Source organism: Talpa occidentalis, unplaced genomic scaffold, assembly GCF_014898055.3.
Source record: "Talpa occidentalis isolate TD23 unplaced genomic scaffold, MPIMG_talOcc4v2.1 talOcc4.4, whole genome shotgun sequence".
Classification (NCBI taxonomy): Eukaryota; Metazoa; Chordata; class Mammalia; order Eulipotyphla; family Talpidae; genus Talpa; species Talpa occidentalis.
Window position 1 is genome coordinate 134,672,608 of NW_023604295.1, and position 22,519 is coordinate 134,695,126.

General features: G+C 44.2%; 1 protein-coding gene and 1 long non-coding RNA gene across 5 annotated transcripts in view; one reads left to right on the forward strand and one right to left on the reverse strand.

Moving 5' to 3' along the window:
* Positions 1-5,216, reverse strand: part of MFAP3L (microfibril associated protein 3 like) — a 42,026-nt gene extending 36,810 nt beyond the window's left edge. The window contains exon 1 of one of the 3 annotated variants that reach the window (XM_037526437.2): positions 5,175-5,216. The gene's annotated coding sequence lies outside the window, so the exon portion shown is untranslated. Of the gene's footprint in view, positions 1-2,111; positions 3,464-4,550; positions 4,603-5,174 lie in introns of those variants that run through there. The other 2 variants (XM_037526434.2, XM_037526435.2) reach the window with 2 other exon arrangements.
* An 804-nt stretch (positions 5,217-6,020) lies between these two features.
* The window catches only part of LOC119257973 (uncharacterized), a 100,262-nt gene continuing 83,763 nt past the window's right edge, over positions 6,021-22,519 (forward strand). For both annotated transcript variants that reach the window (XR_008554027.1, XR_005128147.1), the window contains exon 1: positions 6,021-6,525. This is a non-coding gene — a long non-coding RNA (uncharacterized LOC119257973). The remainder of the gene's footprint in view (positions 6,526-22,519) is intronic.

Below are 22,519 nucleotides of genomic sequence, written 5' to 3' on the forward strand. Positions count from 1 at the left end.
AAACCTTACAAAGTTATGCAAATGGGAGCTACAGGATATAGACAGAAAGTACAGTTTTGTTTTGATTATGTCTTAATCAAGACTTACTGTTGTCTGCAGGATCAGATTTTGCCAGCCAAGAGCTGCTTTTATGGAAAAATTATTTTTCCTTCTAATACATGGTTCAGCTTCAATCCAGAGTCACTCTCCTAAAGGTAGGTGATTTCTTCAGTTTGGGTTTTCCAGACAGAGATGTCAATTCAACCAGACTAAAGTTTTCCTAGGACAGACATTAAGCCCTGTGCATAAAAGGGCTGAATAACTATGTCAGGAAGAAGTGACTCAATTTTTTCTATTTAAACAAAAAGTTATAGCTGTTCCCCATCCCTGGGGAAATATGGAGCCCACTGCAAGCATTGCCAACTGACTGTGGCAATTCCCCAGTTGAACTGGGAAGCCCACAACTCTGCAGTAGCACTGACCAAATGGTCAGTGTTGTTCCAGGTGACAGCACATTTCTCTCAAGTTAACTATGTCAAATTTGAGCTTTCACGGCTCTGCTCTGCACAGTAGGGAGCCAGCAGAGCAGCTGCCTATGAAGAGGATAATGAGCAGATACAAAGTGGTCACATAAACTTGGCTCTTCTGCTTTACTTTCTCTGTCCTTCTGAAGAATTGTGACTGTTTTTTGAGGCTATTAATTTCACACATGCAAACAAATGTCACTTCATATCAATTCAGAGAACTGACTTATGTAATAACATACTGGTTCCAGATCTCTCTCTGCCGCTGACCACCTCTGGTTATACAACTTTTGTCAAGCTGCCCAATGAAACTTGGGTTTAGCTACGCATGGCTTTTTTAGGAAGATAAATCTGGCAAGTTGTCTGTTCATTGCATGTTCCTGTTTAAAAATCCTTAGCTGGTTCCCCATTGTTTATCTACAATAGGATAAAATCCAAATGCCTTTGCATGACACCGCATTCATCACAATGCAGACCACTTTGTCCCCCTTTTGCCCCTGCCCATTATTCTGAAATACCAGTATATGGTTGCATAGCTTCTCTGGATCCTTTCTACTGCTCTGTTGCAAACTCATCACCTTTCAGATCCGTGGGTTAGAAGTCCAACATGGGTCATAATGGACTAATCAAGGAGCTGGCATGTCTGTGTTCTTTCTAGAAGCTCTAGGGGAACATCGTGTCCTTGCCTTTGCAACTTCTAGAGGCTGCATTCTTTGGTTTGGTCCCCCCTTCCATTTCAGCACAGTCAGTCGAGTCCTTCTCACAGGCCTCATAGTGACATGGCCTTCTGCTTCCCTTTCATTTACAAGGGCTCTTGTGTTACACTGGGCCAGTGGATAATCCCAAAGAATCTCTCTCAAGAACCTCATCTGCAAATCCTAAATTGGACATTTCTGGGGGATCCTTACTGTTTTACTACCATCACAGTGTTCCTTTTGCCTGGGGAGTCCACTTCTCTGCTCAGAAGATGGCCACTCAATTCTTCAGCATTCTTTAAGATCCCACAGAAATGTCGGTATTTTCAGGGCAATCCCCTCCCTCTCCAACTTAAGGGACCCTTCTTTTCTGTCTCCCGTGTCATGTACATACACCTCTCCCGGGACTTACTCTGGCCTGCAGTTTATTTGTCCTCAAGCATGTCTCTCTGACTAGATAGTGACTCATACGTCTTAGTCACTTTTACAGCCTCTGGGGCCTAACTATAAAAGATTGTGGGGAAAAAAATGAATGTTATATTTTAATGAGTAAAGTCTGGGGGCTGGGGGTGGGGGGAGAAGCATGACCCATAAATTCATACTACTTCTATTTGGAGTATAACTCAGAAACCAGTTCTGACAGCTCTTAACTGGATATTATTGTATAATCAACGAAATCTCTTTAATCCTTTAACAATTCCAGGAAGGTAATACAGCTAATTTAAAATCAACCATTTGCTTCTAAGGCTATTTCTATCATTAATGAGATTCACCATGGATCATAGAACATTGCCAAGTTTCCTGGGCTTGGCTAGAAAAGGGCAGGCTGCACCCCAAGTACTTGATTCGAAGTTTAATTAGGTAGGTGATAATATCTGCACTATTTCTGAATTTAAAAAAAAAAGACACTCACTCATGTAACAAATCTGATGGGCTGCCTTAGAGGTTAAATCAGTTTTGCCACAGTATATATTTGGAATTTCAGCATCTGGAAGTTCTTGTTTGGGAAAAAAAAAAAAAAAGGAGAAAAGTTCATATTAAGCAAAGTTTAAATAGCCTCCAGTATTTAAATTGCAGAGTCAAAGAGTTGAATAAATTATGGTCACACGGATGGGGAAGCTCTATTTTTAAAGGTTGTAGTTTTCTATGAATATCTAATGTCATACAGTATAGAAATCTAAAGACATGGAAATAAAACTAACAATTACATGCCTAGCAGTTGAGTTGTAAGCACTCACAGGTACAAAAGGAAGGTTACTGCTGCTTCCTAATCTGAATTTCAAGGTGTACTTTGCTACTTTTTTTTTTTCATTAGCAATAATAAGCCCCTCTTCAATAGTTTTATTAGTTTAGATTAGGAGAAAGTGGTGTTCTTCAGTATTTGAATATGTCTTTTGTTAAGTTTCATGATCTTTTCTAATACTGAAATAATAGGATTTTTAGATCCAGAAGGGAGCCTTTTGATCTACACTCAAGCTCACATTCTTGAAGGGGAAACTAAGACGTCCCTGCTTCCTCTAGGGCAGGAAGAACTCAAGGTTTCGGGGAAAACATGCTGACTTCCACTTATGGCTGCAGCCTGAGAGCACAGGGCCTGGTGACCAGGACAAGTGGTGCACAGTCATGTGACTTCATGCAGATTTTAAACTTGAGGCATTTTTATAGAACCACAATTTCTCAATATCTCTGTTGGGTTTCCTCAGACTTCTTCATTTTTCTATGAAAGTACTTAGAAATACATTCAGGGGGAGCAACAAATGCCACCAACCAAACTATTTGGCTAAAATGGGGACTGCAGGTTTAATGTGCAGACATTGTAAACACGCTGATGATGTCATCGGGACATTTCAAGTCTTCCTTGTTATTAAATCTCAGCTCCATACAAGCATAGCATCTAATCTACTTGGGAAAATCACCCAGGGCATTTGGAATGAGAGCTGGAGCCATCCCTGGCAAGAACAAACGTTAAAAGCTATTCACAGCCCAGTGAAAAGTCAATGCACCTGAAAGTCTATTAAGGGCTATCAAGAAGGCAAACAAGAAATTTGGTAATGAGGTTGATAAATGAAATAACTGAACCCACTAAGTGGTACTTATAGAAGCGAGCTTGGGAATTTTGCTTTAGTTAGAGGTAGAACTAGTTCCCACTAGAACAAGCATTGTTTGCTTTGTTTCTGTAGGATCCAATAATCCTAAGAGCAGTAATGGTACCGAATATTTTAAGAACAGATAGGAGAGGCCACAGTGGGACCTACAAACTGTATTTTCTGTAAAAGTAAAATGCTAGAAGAACACTGTTCTAAGTTACTCGTCTGGAAATAAATCTTCCATTTTGCATTTCACCCTGTGCAATTTTACTACGTTCAGCATAGTAGCAACTGAAAAAAAAAATGTGTTTCATGTAGAAACGAAAGTGAGAAACTTTATAAAAAACATTGTGCCTGAGCAACAGCGAGGCTAGGTTTCCAAGTTTTGAATATAAAGCTAAAATAACGCAAAACAAAGACTGCTACAGTAACCAAACTTTTGTTAACCAGTATCCTTAAAAACAATGGCAATTCAACCACAGCGGATAATTTCTACAACGTGAGCAGATAATGGACCTGCAGACACTCATTTCTTTTCTTTTTTCTTTTTTCTTTTTTTTTTTTTGCTTGCTTGCTGCATTTATAAATCTTGCAACTTGCAATCTCAAGGTTTTTGGGTTTTGTTTTGTTTTTGTTTATGGAGGGGAATATTGGCTGTAAATGGCTAAGCTTAACATAAATGGGCCTTGCAATTACTTTGTTTTTTAAACCTATGAAGCACGTTTCCCCATTTCACACCACGAAGCAATTCGATGCCAACTTGCTATGGAGTCAAATGCGACAAACTCCAACAGCTCCAGTCGCGAGGCGGCGGCTCGCGGCGCCCGCAGCTTCCCGCACTCCTGCAGCATCCAGACGCGGGGCTCCACCCGCCAGGAACGCGGACCCCGCACCCAGGCCCTTGGGGCCCGGGCCCGAACACCCTCCCGGGTGCCGGGGAAAGCGAGGCACGGGGATGCGAGCGAGCTGGGCTCCGGCGACGGCCACCGCGGCTGCCAGCCCGGGCGGCGTCCTCGGCGGCGCGGTGGGCGCAGCGCTCCTCGCCGCGGGGAGGTTAAGGCACAGCCCGAGACGTGGCAGACCCCGAGCCACGCGGATCTGGACGCCTCCGGCGAGCCCCAGGAGCCCCTGCTGGGACCCTGCCGGGACCCGCGGCGCCCCCAGCGCACGGCCGCCTCCGCGGGCGCCGCCAGCCCAGGCGCCCGAAAGTTCCGCGGCCGCCCGCCCGCCCCCGGCGCCCCGGCTCGCCGCGCGCCCCCGCTAACCTGACACCGCCGCGCCGCTCAGGTGCCCGCCGTGCGCCCCTCGCCATTTCCAGCCCGGGCGCCGCGCCGCGCGGAGCTCCGCGCCCGACGCCCGGCGGCGCCTGCCGCGGGGGAGCCGCCTCCGCCGGCGCTGCGGGGCTGCGGGCTGCGGGGCTGCGGGGCGCGCGGGGCTTCCCACCTCCGGGAGCCCGAGCCCGAGCCGGCCGGCGCCGAGCATGCCCAGTGCGGCTCTCCGGGCGCGGAGGCGCGGGCGGCGGCACCGGGTTTTCGCGGCGGCCGCGCGCGGGGCGGAGCGGGCGGCGCCGGGCGAGCCCGTGGGAGCGGCGGGTGCGCCGGAGCCCGCGGGGGGCCGCGGCCGGGCGCTCCGCCCCCGGGGCGGGACTCGGCAGCCCCGGGCTGCGCGGAGCACGCGGGGGTCATTGTCCCCGCGGAGGCCGCTCGCTTCCGACGCGGCCGGGCTGGGGAAGCGCGGCTGATCATTGTCGGGGCGGGGCGCCCGGCCCGGCTTCCCCCAACTTTCCCGGCGTCGCGTCGCCCGGTCGCTTGGGGACACCCGGGAAGCGGCTTCCCGGGACCCCAGCCTGGGACGCGCGAGGGAACCGGCCAACCTGCCGCCGCACCTACCCCGTCTCCAAGGTCACTGTCAAGCCACTGGGCAGCCCAAAGCTTCGCTGCCTTCCCGGGGCTCCGCTGTCGGTCCCGACGCCCCGCGGGGGGCTGCGCGGGGACCCGGCGGCGCGGCTCCGGGGGGAGGCTCCGCGCGCGTCTGGCTGTGTGTGTGAGTTTTCCCGAATGCGCACTGTGTTGCTTTGAAAATGAAAACGGCAGGTTATGCTACGAGGACACAGAAACAAGGCGCCTGGAGGATTTTGGCAGCAGCACCCCTGCAGTGGAAGCGCCCCTTGAAAAAAGAAAAAGAGGAGCGAGGCCGTCAATTTCTGGGGCGGGACCAGGCCCCTCCTCCCGGGCCCCCCTCGCCGCCCCTGGACACGCCCCTCCAGGCTCCTGCTCCCGGCCCGCCCGCTCCTCCTCGGGTGCTCCGAAAACGCGGAGTGATGGAGTTTCACACGGCGACGCTCCCGGGGCTGCTGCAGCCCAGCGGGCACGTCCCGCCGAGGCGCCAGGCGCGCGCCGGGGGGAGGGAGGCTTTGCTCTGGCCCTGCGCCGGCGCTGCCGCGGTCGGGCCCGCGCACGGAGACAGGGTCGCGCCCCCGACCCGGTCCCCGCAGCTCGGACCCGCAGAAGTGGGTCAGGACCCGACTGAGCATGCTCCGGGCAGTGCCAGGCGGCCGCACGCGGCCGCATCTGGTTGCCCGAGATGGATGGAGCCGCGGTCACGCCTCACGGCCGCGAAGGTCAGGACACGCGGGCGGGACGCGCGAGGCAGCCCGCCACGTGGGCCGCGCCCCGCCGAGGCGCGTGTTGGGGGGTGGCTGGGGGGTGGGTATCTGGTTTAAAGGGAATCAAAGCCCGATTTTTCCCGATAAGATTGAAATTAAAAGTCCTATTTTAACATTAGTGCCATCGCATCGCGAATAACCATGAATTTTAGCGCTCAGAACTTTTACGCCCCTCTTGAAAGATTCAGGAAACCTAAACCCTGCATTCTTTCCCAGCGTTGAACAAGCGTTCTTTCCCATTACCTAGAACACTACATTTTTTTTTTTACCTCTTTTAAAAAGACGAAATCTTCGCCCCCTGATAATCGCACAGTGTGACTGATACTCCTTTTTGTTTCTGCAGGCAATTCTCAGTCACTATCAAGCCCGATTCCGTGTCTGCCTCTCTTTCAAATTCTCAGCGAACCTGCAGACTGCCCAGTGCGATGGGAGCTGCATTCGAGGCAGGTGTCGGGGATTTGCTTTTATTCCTGTGTCACCGACACTGAAGTGGAGAAAGGTGACAGGAAGAGAGTGCACAGGCCTGATGTTTCTATAGTCGGGAAATCGGAGAGTCTTCCTTTGGGTCCAGGCGGGTGAGTGTGTCCTTCTGTGTTTTCTGCCAGAGGAGGAAGAAGATGGTTGATGGACGAGCTGCCCAGTGAGGTGATGCCACGTGGGAAATACCCTCCGTGGGGCTTGTATTCCCTCTGTTAGGGGGAAAGGATGTCCTGAGCAAACGCCATAGAGGCTTTGTGGACGCCACCCCCCACGACACTGGGAACTACAAATCCCATGATCACCAGAGGGAAGGTTGCAGGACCTGAGGGCGGAGTTAAGCAGCTAGGCTCTGGTTTGAGTATTTAATTGGCCATGTGGTCGGGGCTCACCCTCTTGGCCACTGGTGTGCTAGTTTTCTTGCCGCCTGGGCGGGTCATTGAGATTCCAGGTCAGCGGCCCAGGTAGGACGCATTTATGAACGTATCTGTCTCTTTTTCTCCCTGAGTTATTCATTTCCCCTTCCCTTGTAAATAAACTTTTTATCAACCTTTTGTGTATGTCTGCAGTTTAGCATTCATAAGTGCCCTTTAAGTGCTCCGGTGACAACCCACAGTCAGGCAACCAGTTTTATGTCGGGATTTGCCCTGTAACACCTCCAGTCCCTCCCTTTCTGCAGCCCCAGTGGGTTTCTGCATGATTGGGGTCGCCATCTTCAGCGGAAGGTTGCTGCTGGGAAGAATCAGTTTACTGAAGTACTTAACTTCTTTCTGGGTTCCTAATTCGTGCAGGGTCACCCCACCCGTGAGCTATGAGACTGTGTTGTTGCTGGGACCACCCAGCACTGTTTGCACACTGTCACAGTTCCTTGTAGATAGACACTCACACCAACAGCATCCTGGAAAAAGATATTGTAGATAAGACACCTTTCTTGTTTTTTCCCACCTGACTATTCTTCTTGTCCTCCTCCAGGTTCTTTTCCTTTGGGGCCACCCCATTGTAGGTGACTGCGCTCCTCTGCTTACCTTGAGGGGTCTTATCCTCTTCCGATGATTTCAGTGCCAAGGTGGCATTTGGTTGGGTGCACACACAGGGCCGTACTAGTTGTTTATTGCTGTAATCCTTTGTGGTCATCAGGCACCTGTTTTGACTGCTCAATGTCTGTCAGATTATCCCTACTGGTTATTAATATTGGAATATTATATTGGCTGGAATCCATATTTTCTTCATATCTCTCTGATTTTGCACCCATGCATGTAGTCTACTAAATATCTTAACTGCTGGGGTCCCCAGAAAACTTGAACCCAAGTTGTCCTAAACAGAATTCAAGAAATATATTTGCTTCTCTGCTAGCTTGGTTACTCGTAACCCATATTCTCAGCTATGTACATCACACATACGGAGGTTATCATGGATTCACTTATCTGTGTATCTGCTATCATCTAGGTAGTCATTGATACTGTCCAGCCTGCCCTTGAATGTTTCTGAATATAGACCCGTCACTTGCACTGCCCTCCTTGGACATGTCATGCCCCCTCACCCTTTTATCTTTAAGCAAATTATATTGCAATACATCTGCTAAAAATCCTCAAATGGATACATAATGCCTTTAGGATGAAGTCTAAATCTTTCTCTCAGTCAGTGTCTCCTAATGTCCCATATCCTGGTTACTTGCCATGTGAGTTCGTGTCTCCAAGTTTCTTTAGTCTTTTGTCTCTCCTTTCTTCTTGATGGCTTCTTGGCAAACGACTAAGCTTTCAAGACCCAGTTCAGACTGGCTCTCCCTGCCTCCCCAAGGTGACTTCCTCTTGAATACTTTGAGACCTAATCTTGATTAATTTTCTTTCATCTCTATTACCTTGCAGGAATGTGAGAGCAAGGGTTTGTCTCAACCATCTTTGTGTCTTTGTTCATTGTCCACAATAAAATTTTACTTAATAAGTGAATGATAAACAGATGTACCCATAGAATATTTAAAGTTCATGAATTATTAAAATTCTTCTTGAGAATTGTAAATAGAATGCAAAGAAAAAAAAAGGCAGGACAAAGGCATCATTTACAACCTGCTGAATGAATATGTTCCTTTGAGTAATATAAGCAAGGTCTCAGACTTGACCTAAAGCCCACTGAATTTTCTTCAACTTCAGAAAATCAGGAAGTATCTTGTGAGCCAGTCTAATGTACTTACTTTATCAGTCTGTACCTGCACAAAGCACAGCATTGGATTGCATTGCTCTCTGGCATTGTGTTTCCTTCTATGGTATAGTCCTAATCTTCTAGTTATATGGTTACTCCTTAGAATAGATTTTGTCTGTTTTTTTTTTTTTTTCTGTTGAAAGTTTGGCACCCCAGGAGGGCAGATTAACCATTTAGGAATAAATTTTTTTTTTTTTTTTTTTTTTACAGTTCTACCAGCTCACATTGTCTAGGGCTAACTATGAAGAGCACCTGGGGTTAACTAGGATTAACTAGGGTTAATTCTGAAGGCACCCACGGTTAACTATGAAGGGACTCACCATTTACTTCAGAATCACTCTAGATCTCTTGAGCAGAGTGGTCCATGGGGCAACAATTTTAACAAGCCTTCCAGATGATTCTGCATACTATCTTTGAGAGACATACCACTAAGTCAAATGGATAAAAAGAAAAATAACTGTTAGCCCAGAGAACTTTGAGTAGTCCCTATGTTGGTTTTTGGCAGAGATATGTATGTGGGTAGTAGGTTTTATCCTTGTTTGTGTTTATTATGCAGCTTTGGCTTATATTACTGTCAACATTAATATTCAGGACCCCATTTAAAAGAGGTAGGGAGGCTAGAGAGTGCCTAGACATTCATAAATCAGCAAACTACAGCACCCAGAATGTTTTGCCTCTCCCACAAAGAATGGTGCCATTTTCCCCTCCTGTGGGTGAACACACTCTTCAATTTACCTCTCTTTTATTGTTTTGTTTTCAAATAAATCCTGTTTGTTGTTAGAATAATTGATTGCTTTTGTTTGAGGTCAACCTTAGAGAAGCTGGAGAAAGTAGAAGAGTACATAGCAAGGTAGCTGCTTGTTTTTGCATTTATGGAAATACTCAGGGATTTTACTTGGTGACCCAAGTAAATATAGAATATTACATTTGCCTGAAACCATATAGTCTTTATAGTTACCTGATTTTGGCTCTGTGCATGTAATCTACTAAATATCTTAACTGCTGGGACACTTGGGAAACTTGAATCCAGGGTGTTCTAAACAGAACTCAAGAGCTGTATTTGCTTCTCTGCTAGCTTATTATTTTACAGCACCTCTTTCTATATCCGGCCTCCTTTGACAGGGTGACTGGAACAAGGAAGTTTTGACTTAGCCCCTTCCTGGAAGAGGACAATAACAGGTATATGACTTGACAGATTAGTGTTTTCCCTTGTCCCTGGGAGTCCAAAAGATGGAGGTTAGGAAGGGGGATAGAGCACAAAAGGAAACAAACACTTCTCTCTATAATCTCGTGACTTGCTGGCCAAGGAGCAGGAAGCATCTTGAAAAGCCTGAGTCAGTATTAGGAAAATATTCCCTCCCTTATTGTGGGTGTAAACTGAGCACAGATGTTGGTCCTATGGAGGTGTGTCTGCTACATGGGTGGTCTATCCAGTTAGTCAGCTGTAAAAACCAGAGTGAGTGACTCCCTGCAAGTCCCATGGGGCAGGAGATTTCACAGGAAGGGTCAGACCTTTCCTTGCCCTCCCTTTGAGACCACATCACAGCCCTGTCCCCAAGGACAATTTGCAGACCTGGGACATTAATGGCAATCACAGCAGAGTCTCCCAGCCCACCCCCCTGGCTTCCTTCCAGACAAAGCTCAGATTTGCCATTATAATGACTCACTGAACAACTTCTTTCCAATGACTCAGGGTATGAATTATTGGCAGGAGAAGGGATGGATCCTGGAATTCCTTCCTTTGTGCAGGGGCAGGGCTTCCTGAAAGGTGGGTGGCTATTTGCAGAGAAGGTTTAGAATAGGAAAGGCTGCCTGGGGTGCTGGGGTGTAGGGTAGGGTAAAAAGTATCAGGCTTTTCTGCCCTCCCGCCATTAGGATGGATGACGGAACCCTGGGGTCCCGAATGCATGCCTGATGGCAGGCACCTGGAGTAGGGTGTGGGCCTATGTAGATGGGATTCACCTGGGCTGAGACTGGGCTTCTAAGGGCGGCATCACGGGAACAAATGGACGAGAAGAAGAGAAGCAGACAAGCAGAAGCAGAAGCAGAAACACGAGAGAAGCAGAGAGAATGCAGGAGAACGCCGGAGAGCACAGATAGAGTGAAGACTTGCTGGGGGCTGGCGCCCCATCACTCCTGCCTGCCATATGCCTGCTAAATCCCAATAAAAGTCTGCAAAAGCCACTGAGGGCTCCAGGACTCTCTCCTCCTTTACCCTGTCTGCTTGGGATCATAGAAAACCTGCCCTGTGGCCCTTCCTGCCCCTTACAGGGGGTAAATCCAAAAGGGGACCCCCTTCATCAAAATAGATGTTTTCTCTTGGATTATAGGAAAGTTGTATGCTGAAATAGCTTTGTTCTTCTAGATCATACTTTCCTTAGGAAGGAGGGGTGGCCCAGGGTCTACTTTCCCAGCAAAGGATAGAGAAGGTCAAAGTTGGATGACCTGTGTAATCAAACTGACAAACCAGTCATTGACAAATAGAAAACCAAGCACCCACATCAGCCAACATGTTCTCCAAGAACATGTTCTCCAAGAATGTGTCCACAGTGGCAATCCTTTGTCCTGAGACTTGACAGGGAGTTCACAGCACCCACTTCTGAAGCCTGGGTTCCCGGAACCTCGGCAGGACTGTCTTGCCTTTATTGCTTCAGCTTGAGAAATCCAAAGATAAACTCAGAAAGTTGAATTGTACTTGTGCTGGTGACTTTCATGCCTCTATCTTTATAGCATGAAGAGGAAAGGAAATTCTATATTTTATCTGTGGATAAATGTGACACCAGATGTCTTAGGGTGGATATGGGGTCTCCTGTGGAGGCAAAGGCTGGGAAGAAGTCCCTAAGCTGTGGTCAGAGTAGGGAGGGCAGAAGCCCAGGTGAATGACAAAGGAGTCTGACAAGCTCTTTCGGGGGACTTAGGGGACTTATGGAAGCAATTCTTGGGAGAATAATATACTAGCCCAGTAGTTAGGAAGAAAGATCTGGTTTTCATTTGGCAGAATTTGCAGGACACTGGAAGGTGAAGAAATCCTGCCCAGTGTGAATATCTGCCTTTCTTTCTCAGATCTTCCTTCCCTTCCCCAAGGCCAGAAGAGTGGGCAGCCTGCTGTCGAAAGCCCTGCCTGAGAGGCTCTATGATGGAGACTAGGAAGGCCCTGAATTATCACCATGGGAAAGGACTGTGAGGGCACTGAAGCTTACTGTTGAGGATGTTACAATTGCGGCTTGAGCCAACCCTAGCCTAGGAAGGAAGTTTCCTAACCAACGGAGACACTTCTTCCTGATCACAAAAGACACAGTCCAAATGCACTGACCTTCAGTAGGACCCCTAGCCTCCTTCCCAAATAATAAATGTGGTTTCCACTGGCAATCTCAGCAGTGCTTGTGTTTGGCTTTTTCCCCATCATGAGTGAGTGTGCTTATGTTTTTCATCCCTGTTGGGCAGTATGGTGGCAGTGACATCATTGCAGTTATCAAGTTGAGAGAACAGGCTTCTTCATTGGCACCTGCTTTTCAGACACCCGCTTTTATGCAGCTTCTCTTCAGTAATCTTTTCAATATAACGTAATGCAGCTTTGGCACATAATAGCTGTCAGTAAATTTTGTTGACTTACATACAGGAAATTGGTGTCAGAACCATGTTGGAATATCTTGGATGCATGCATTTTAAAATACAAATGCCTCCCGTCATTTGGTTGGTTTGAAACACCATTCAGATTTTGGCCTCAGTCTGCGTGGTATTGATTCTGCTTTTCTTTCTGATGAAGTGTTTCAGATCTGTTACCAGCATGTTTCTCCCTGATCTGGGTCAGCTGGCAAAAAGGCTGCTAATAAATCCTGGATGAGCAGGACACATTTTGAAGGAGAAGGTTTCTAAGGAATACTTAATGGCTGAATTTTTAGTGTCATGATCCATGGGCTCCCTATAATAGAGCATTTCTGCTGTTAATTTTATGCAGCAGCATTTTTTGCTATTGATTTCAGCAGGAAAAAAAAAATTGCTCTCATAGAAACTTTAAAGGTGTCTTGAACACTACTAGCCCTAAAACTTAAGGCATGTTGCGATCGCATTTACGAAGGGAATAGGCCAGTTTCCTTCTGGTGAATAGAAATTAGAATTTGCTGCTGGCAAGTATGGAACTTAGGGTAAGGGGCCTTGGAAATGTAGCTAAGAATTGCTACTTGGCATCACGACTTTGCTAGCACTGACAGGGAGAAACCCGAGTGGAGTATAAGACTGCAGCTCTGTTGAAATGATTGATTTCGGGGATTTCTAATTCTAGGTGTGCTTTGGCTTTTAGTACGAATTACTGAAAATGAACTAAGCTTGAAAGGGGACTACCCAACCTGTCTTCAAGAATCTTTGACTATCGCGTGAATATTACATTTAATTACTTTAAAAGTCCACCATTTGCCCATAAGACACATGGTAGGTAGGGAGTTCCCTCAGAGCAGAGCTGCCTGTCATTTCTCAGTCATTTACCAACCCATAACTCACATAGCACTGCACCCCCAATGCCTGAGACCCCTCAAAAACCTGGGAACCGAAGACATTTCTGAAGGTGTTAGTATTACGAAAGAGCCTGCAAAGGGTTACTCATGGCAAAGTCACACTCCCTCCCTCTGCTTGCTCTCATTTTACAGCCTGGTGGTGTGAGCATTTTAAAGTTTCTATGTACTATTTCAGTGCCTCAGGGCTTAGGGTTCAAAAGGCCTCAATCTGCTTTTCTCTTGTTTTCACTCATATTTATTCTCATGCTATTTTTCTCGAGTGTTATTTACTTTGCTCGCATAAATGTTCTGGGAAGACTCATGGGAAGAGTAATTGGGAAATGAGGATCCAAAGTCATTACTGGAAGAATGTGAGAGGCTTCTCAGACGCAGCCAGGCTATAGCCCGCTGATGGCCTCCAACGACCCAACTTCCAGGGCAGTCTCCCAAAGACCACGTGCTGTGATGCTCGAATTGATTTATTTCTTACAAGATCCTGACTCAGACATAGGTTTCCTTTTAAAAGTAATTGTTACCTAAGCTGAAATGTTAAAAATGTGATTGGATAGGCAAGTCTGGAACATAGAAGTTACCCTAATTAGGATCACTAACTTTTGGACCCACATTAGAAAGTACACCTTTCCATAGAATGAAACCTACTTACAGATAAATTTAATTGGTAAGGAAACACCTTAAGAAAGCAGGAATGCCAGCTTCAAAGAGGCTGCTGTATTATCAAATCCCTTTTCCCGTTCCCTTGCTCCACCGCCCCAGCTTTCCCTGAGTGAAGGGCCCTGAGTCTACTAGGGTCTCACTTCTCTAGGAGCGGGTATGGTCCAAGGGCACTTTCTGCAAGTGGTGAACAGGCCATGCTCTGAAGCTACAAAGTGTAGGGCATAAAAAAACTTTGGGGACCTCCTTGGTGGCGCAAGGGGTTAAGATGCAGCACTTTGAAGCTAACCACCAGGGCGCTGACCCACATGGTGCAGCAGACCTCTCCTCTCTCTCCTGCTGCTCCCCTCAGCAGTGTATTTCTGTACATCTGCCTGTTCTGCTCCTCACTCTGTCTCTGGTGAATCCTCTCACCGCCCCCCCATCTCTGGCCTGCACCCCAGCTCTTGTATGCATAAATAAATAAATCTTGGGGGTGTGTGGAAAAAAAGAACTTTGGTGCTCAAGGGTGGATTGTGTCCCATCTGCTTCCTGCTGCAGTTGTTTCCCGGGCCCTATCTTTTATTGTTAGGATTGGGGGTGATGGAAAACGTCATGGTCATTTGCCACTGCTCTTGGCTATTGCCTCCTGTCAGCCCCTCATGGTGGTACTGGGACAAAGCCTGGGGTGGGGCTGAAATGACTTTCCACTGTCCTCTTAGCATGCTTGCTGCACCAGCACAGGTTGATGACCAGCTCTCCTCCATGTTGTGGCACTCTTATATCTGCCTCGGGCCTGCCAAAGATACCTGCTGCCCTGTGGCCCAGGCCCGAGGGTTTCCTCTCAAAGGCCAGTGGGCCTCTCAGGTGACAGCTCAATCTGGAGTTGTGGTTGAGAGAGGCCTGGAAGTGGGACCGGGGTGACAGGGGACACTTTATACTCTTGTCACTTTCTTGTCAACTGAGTGCAGTTTTATAAAATGGAATCAATATCATTGAACATTAATAAGTACATATTGATAGTTTAGGGTAAGAATATTTTTCATGCATGACATGAGCTTCAAACTATATCATCCGAAACATTAGGACGACTATAGATCACAGCACTTCTGTGAAGTGGTAAATCAGGCATTGTTATATCAGCTTCAGTACAATTTGCTCATAATGTCATCACAAGAGAATAGCCATGTAATTCATGAGTTTTAAAATGGATTAGATGTACTATTTTGGACCAGTGAGACTAATATTGCAGATAAGTGGAAAAATCAAGTCTAATGCATACATTTAATTTATTACAAAATAAATATGCCAGATTTGTCTAATAATTTAGGAACATTGCATAATTTATAGTGACAGTTCATTTATGAAATAACTAGGATGCCTGTTTTTTAAGCTATAAAACAAATTGTAGAGTGACTCTTATCCCATGAGTTATTTATGGTGGAAGATTAATAAAAACATTAAGCATGATGAATGCATTTTCAGTGGCAACATTACAGCAAGAACAAATATTAGCAATAATAGAAGCATGAATTTTGCATTTTTAATCAGTCTAATGAATTTTATTGAACAGCAAATTGAATGGTCTGATTTGTACCTGATTCAACATTGAAACCACTTTATTATGCAAACTATATGTAATATACATTGCCTATCTTCCCAAACTACTTGCAGCTCCTTGAGAATAAAGGCCATGTCTCATTTTTGCATCCCAGTATTATCACATACACAGTAGATACTTGCTAAATCCCTATTGAATAAAATATGGACTTATGAATGAGTCACACAGTTTTCAAATAAACTAGTTTATATTAGGAAAGGTGGTATCTGGACGAAAGGTGATGATTTCATTTAGAATAGTTGTTTACTAAAATAATATTTGGTTAGAAGCAAGTTGGCATTTGGGGTAGTGGCTTCTCATGCAGGGTTAGGTTCTAAAGTTAGTATATAGTAAAAGTTAAACTGAAAATTTCTTAAATTGACTATAAAATGTCACATAGACATTTGAATATCTATTCAGTTTTCAAGAGGAAGACAGTCTCTGTACAGACTTCTGGACAGATCCATCAACCGAATTCCCAAAGATGGAGGCTAGGGAGAGAGATTCAAGGGTTCCTGCTAGCCCACAGGATTTACTGCATTTTTTCTTAATATTAAACCTTTTCTAACTTCAGCACACACTGTGAGGATTAAACATGATAATGAGTCATTTCTTTCTGTAGCTTATACAGGGAAAGGTCAGATGCTGAAGTCAGAGACTCCACGGACTTTTGTTTTATTAATGGGTTTTTTTCTGATATGAAGGGAAACTGGAAGTCCATGAAAATACTTGGATTCAATTAAATTATTTTAAACTTGCTGTAGCTCCAGACCATAGCCATTCTGGAGCATGGTTGGCACAGAGTGGTTTTGAACTGTCCAATGAATGTCTGTTCTGCGGGTTACTGCCCACAGATGCCAGTACACTCAGGTGACAGCTCAACCATGGTATCATTTATATTTGAAATTTAATCTCACTCTTTGTAGGTCTTAGGAAGCCTCTGACAGTTGTAAGATGTTCACAAAGCAGTTTGCTTGAAAAATGGCAGCTTGTTACCATTATTACAAAAAATGTAAAATCTAGTGGTAAGTCAGAGGTTGATTTCATTTCTGAAGTTCACCATGAATAATGTTTTTGAACAGAGAGTATCATATTTCTGCTCCATTTGCCTGAGTGCACTGTCCATATCTCAGCCTTTCCTTTGATGATCTCCTTACTAATTTAAGTGCCATCCAGGGCCCTGCTTAAGAAACTTGGGGCATCAAAACTGGTAAAGATTTATCCTGAAATAACTCACCAGCTTAGATACCAGGAATGCTCACTTATGTTCAGGTTCCAAATATCAGTGGCCATAATGGCCTATCTTAGCAGTCAGACTTCCTGACAACACAGTAGTGAGCCTTAGCTACAGAACATTGCCTGGGGGTCACAAGGACAGGGATACATGCTATAGGGTAAATGAAACTGATCAGTTTTTATGCCTTTGGCCTCTGTGGCTATCACCTGCGGCCTTGATTGTACTAACACAGGAGGAGCTTGGGAACGTGGTCACGGGGCACATGTGCATGATTGTGGACACCTGGAGTACAGGGGAAGGGTAGGCGCATGTGTAAGTGTGCACACCTGAGCCTGGAGGCTGAGGCTATAGGAGCAGCGTCACTTAGAGACAGAAGACGGCTTCGGGAGGATGAGCAGTGACTACAGAAGAGGCGAGACCATGAGATGATGCCCGAGAACCCAGATAAAAGGTATAAAGATTCTCTGGGGGCTGAGGAGCTTGCCAGCCTCACGGTGCCCCAGCCTAACCACCCTGTTCCTGGTTGCTCCAAAGCCAAACCATCGCTTTGAAGATGGCACATGCAGCTGGCCAGAGCTGCAGACTTAAGACCCATTGGGTTGAGTCCTGCTGGGTTTATGTGCCAGTGGTGCACAGGTGAGTAATTTATTTGGGAATAAACCTCAAAAGTGGGCAAATCCTGTGATATATAATATGGACTAAGTTGTGACCTTCAAAAGCCATATGTTCAAATCCTAATCCCCTCCACCCAGTGGAGGTGGGGTTGGGAAGTGACGAGGTTATAAAGTTAAAGTTCTAATGACGGAGTATGGGTGAGAGCCTCTCGGGCCGTGTTGGGACACAGCTAAGAAGACAGCCTTCTGTAAATGAAGGAGAGCTCTCACCAGAACCCCGCCATGCTGGCACCGGCACCCGAACCTCCCAGCCATCAGAACTGTGAGACATGAATGTCTGTATTCTAAGCCACCCAGTCTCTGGTACTTCATTATAGCAGCCCCAGATGACTAAGATAGTATGCTTCCAGAAAACACTGGTCTAGAACATAGTGTGCTGCTTCAGGGTAATAGTCTTAGCTGACTCATGCCTCCCAGCTAGAGGAATCTGCTTACAGCAAGACAAATGAGAAACAATTTTAGAAGGAACCAACATTATCCTTGGGAGTGCAATGCATTGCCATGATAAGAGACTGAGAAGTTTTTCTTTGCTGTAAGGATGCACTTTAGTGAAGCTTTCAGAATAGGGTGAGCCGGGTTGCCATGGAGGCGCTTGTACGTGCTTATGTGGGGTTGTGACCAGCATGCAACTGTACCGTATAGTCTCTAAAGAGATGATTCTGGGCTTATTTTGTTCGTTTTGAGTCACTTTAAGATAGTTCAGAAAATCTCTTAGAGGAAAAAAATTTCTGATTGTTCTTACTGAAGTTCTTAAATTCTGTGATTTTTTTTTCCCTTTGAAAGTTTCTTAAAAAATTTAAAGTGTGTAAGTCATTCCTTACTCCTCGCTCTTTTCTTGGATTGAATTTCTCTGTGTACCAAAGACTTGTCAGGAGGTGTAAGATTGGGTTATTTCACTCAAAAAATTATTTGTTCACCTAATATGTTTTTATTTCTATGTTTTACATTCCTTGTTTTCCTGTTACTTATTCGGCTCTTATTATAGTTTTTTTTTTCCCTGTCTGTTTTATTTTTTGGAAGTCCTCACCTGCACAGTATGTGCAAGAGCAGGTCAGAAACATAAGAAAGAAAGCAACATTTTTCAGAGGGAGCTTTCCTGAATAAGGAGTTAGATTGAGTTACAAGCTTGTAACTCGGAAATCTGATCAGTATATAACAAGAATGAGAAATGTGAACTCCTACCCCCCTTTTTTTGGCCATTTACACTGATCAGTTTACCTTTGATATTTGCTTTACGTAAAGGGTAATTTCATGGCAGATAAAACTTATTTCAGAACTTGAAAGTATATGTTTTGACAGCACAGGCAGGCATGCATTTCTCCTAGGTATATGAGAAGACCATCCAAGTCCATAAAAGCAGCTTTATGCAATGGGTACCTACCCTGTCCACTCCAGACCACTTAATTTATAATGTACATTTTGGCTGGGTGTTCTTGTTTTAAGTGACCTTAAGACTTTTTTGGAAATAGGGATGCCAATGAATAAAAAACCAAAGAACCAAAGAGATATGGATAGTTATTTCAGAATCAGAATCTTCTGCTATTGAAGGTGGAGAGTGGTGGGTGTGAGGATCAGCATTCTGGACCATCTCTCAGGCTGACAGCTGAAAGCCCAGTTCTGCCCCACTGGGTGCTCCATGTGCTATAAACTGATGCATCATTTGACTAAGAAGAGGGGCTCAAGGAAAACAGTGTGAATACCAAGAGTGGGGCGGCACCCAAACAAGCTGATGATGCACAGTGCCATGGTGTAACCAGCACCCACAGGAGGTGGAACGTAGGGAGTTGCCTGGTCTGGCCTGTTTTGCTACTTTACTCATCTCTCCTAGCAGCCACAATTAATTTAATTTTTTTGAAGTAGCATTAGTTTACGACACTATATGGCTTGAAGGTATAGGTTTACACCTCTTCAACTCATCACCAAAGCACCCATAATCCTCCACCACAGTCCATTGGGCCCCATTCCACATTTCCCATCTTCCCCCTTTGATAGCTGCAGTTCTGCAGTCAGAATTCTAGGGTTTGCTTTGGTTTAGTTAAGACTCATTTTTAAATTGGTGAAAGAAGGTGTACCGAAGGTCTTTTTGAATGTATACAGCCTGCACATTAAATAGTAACCACCTCCCCCCATGTAATTAGTTAAGATGTTAGTCAATTTCAGTGGACTATGTCTGAATATGTATGTTGGATTTTACCCTATGTGTTTATGCATACAAAATACTGATATAAAGGTAGTGAATTTTAGTTGATGTATGTTATTACCTTGCTAAGGTGGCCATAACTCAATACTGCAAGCTGCATGGCTTAAACAGAAACTTGTCTCATAGTTCCGGAGGTTAGAATTCCAAGATCACATTGTTGGCAGGGGCAGGTTCCCCATGAAGTCTCCAGGGCAGGATCTGTTCCAAGCTTTCTTTGAGCTTCTGGTAGTTCACTGGCTTGTGTCAGTGAAAGTCTAATCTTCCCATGACCTTTTCTCTGTATATGTGTCTCTGTCCAAATTCCCCTCACCTTCCTTTTAAGGACACAAGTCATTTTGGGTTAGGGGTCCATCCAGCCACATTATAGTGTGACTTCATCTTAACTAATTACATTGGCAACAATGTATTTCCAAAGAAATCACATTCTGAGGAACTTGGGAACTTAGGGTTCGTACTCCAAGTTATGAATTGTGGGGGGTGGGGGGGTGGGAAGGGATCACAGTTCAACCCACAACAGTTTAATTGACATGGCAGTCAACTTATGGAGTATTAGAAGATCATTGGATGCAATCCTCCAAATGTTCTACATGAAGCTCTTTTATGTTTTCTCGTGTTTCTCTCCCAACCTAAATGATCCCTCTCTTCTTTCTCTGAATCTCCCCTATCATGGATGATGAATCATATCAAACTTTCCTATCATTCATAGATGACTTGATAATGAACATAGAACACCTTAAAAACTCCAAAGTAGAATTCAGCAAAGTGTCAGGGTACAAAATCAATATACAAAAAATGAGTTGTCTTCCTTTATGCAAACAGTGAAGTAGAAGAGGAAGATATTAAGAAAAAAAATCCCACTTATAATCGCATCAATAAAGATTAACAACCTAAGAGCAAACTTGACAAAGGAAATAAAAGACATATATAATAAAAACTAGAAGGCATTTCACAAGAAATCAAAGATATAAAGAAATGAAAAGATATTCCCTGTTCACTGGTTGGAAGAATTAGCATTATTAAAATAGCTATCTAACCAGAAGCAATATACAGATTCAATGTAATCCCTATGAAAGTTTCAATGGTATTCTTCAAAGAAATAGAACAAACATTACTGAAATTCATATGGAATCACAAAATACCTGAACAAAGTAATTCTGGCAAAAAAGAGGAAGAGTACCCATTTCACACTTCCAGATTTCAAACTATACTACAAAGCTATAATAATCAACTGGTGTGTTACTAGAACAATACAGACACACTGAACAATGGACTAGAATTGAGAGCCCAGAAACAAACCCACACCTATATGGACAGTTAGTCTACAACAAAGGATCCAAGAGTATGCACTGGAGAAAGGAAAGCCTATTCAATAAATGGTGGTGGGAAAACTGGACAACCACATGCAAAAGACTGAAACTAGACCGCTATTTCACATCATATGCAAAAATCAAGTCAAAATGGATAAAAGACTTGATTGTAAGACCTGAAACCATAAAACACACAGAAGAAAACAGGTAAAACACTCCATGACATAGGCTTTGACAGTAATCTTGTGGATTCATCTCCAACAGTCAGAAATGAAAAGGAATATAAACAACTGGGACTATATCCAATTAAAAAACCTCTGTAGAGTGAAAAACCTATAACTAGAAAAAAAGACATCCTGCTAAATGTGAAAAAAGATTTGTGAACCATACTTCTGACTAGGGTCTATATCCAAGATCTACAAAGAACTCATACAATTCAACGAAAAGAAAGCAAAAATAACCCAATTAAAAAAAAATGGGCAGAAGAACTAAATAGGCATGTCTCCATTAAAACAAACAAACAAACAAATAAAACAAATGAACAAACATATAGATGACCAACAGGCACATGAAAAACTGGTTATCACTTGTCATTCAGGAAATGCAAATCAAAACTACAGTGAGATACTGCCTCATTCTTGTGAGACTGGCCCACTAAAAAGGAACAGAGACAACATAGCTGGACTATGGTAGAGGATTTTTGTTGCTTTGGTAGCAGACGTGATATGACAACATATCTAAAGAAGAGTGAACTTATACTCCTGTATCATATACAGTGTTACAAACCAACATTACCTCAATTAAAAACTATACAATTTAAAAAAAAATGAAGAAAATGTGTTATCTTCCTATGACAGATGCAGCAATTGTTTTGAGAGTAAACACAAATTTACCATGATTATCTAGTAGGATTTGACATTACAATTCTGAATAAATAACAATTCTGAATATGTGAAATATTGTAAAAATTGGAACTATGTATGAACTTTTCTAAAAAGTTGAACATAAATCTTAATATTACTTTAGAACTAGTGAACAAATATTTTCTTAAAAATGAGACTTCAGGGCCTCCCTTGGTGGCACAGCGGTTGAGTGCTGGGTTGCCAGGCTGCCCGCAGCCTCTGCAGCGCCAGTTTGATCCCTGGCCACCGGCAAGGGTCCCACCAAAAAAAAAAAAAAAAAATGAGACTTCAAGGGGTATGCAATAAAATTATACAGGTCTAGTACAGGAAAGCAAAGTATATTAAATATTTTAATGGGAAATTCAATAAATAGATTTATTATTTTCCCTATGATTTAGAATGGTGTAGATACTATGCTTAATTATGCAGAAGCATGCTTGATGATGAGTTCACGTAATATACACATATATTGTATTGTTATAGTTAATTGAATGAAAACTCAAGGCCATAGTATGATTGAATAATTTTGCGTTAATAATTTCTCCTACATGTGAGATGTAAAAAGGAAAAGGACAACATAGTTGTATTATATTGTCCAATATACAAATATTTGCATATTTGTAATGATATCCCTAAGAATTAAAATTTTACTGTAATCCTTTCTAGAATGTTAAAGAAATAATCATGAGATAAGCCTGACATCTGCTGGTCAAAGTTTGTTACTTCAGTTTATATTTCAAGTGAATTTTGCATTTATTTCTCTTTATAGCACAGGAATGGAGTCCAATTTGAAGCACTCCTGCAAAGGCTTTTTGGATTTCTTAGGTTGCCATAA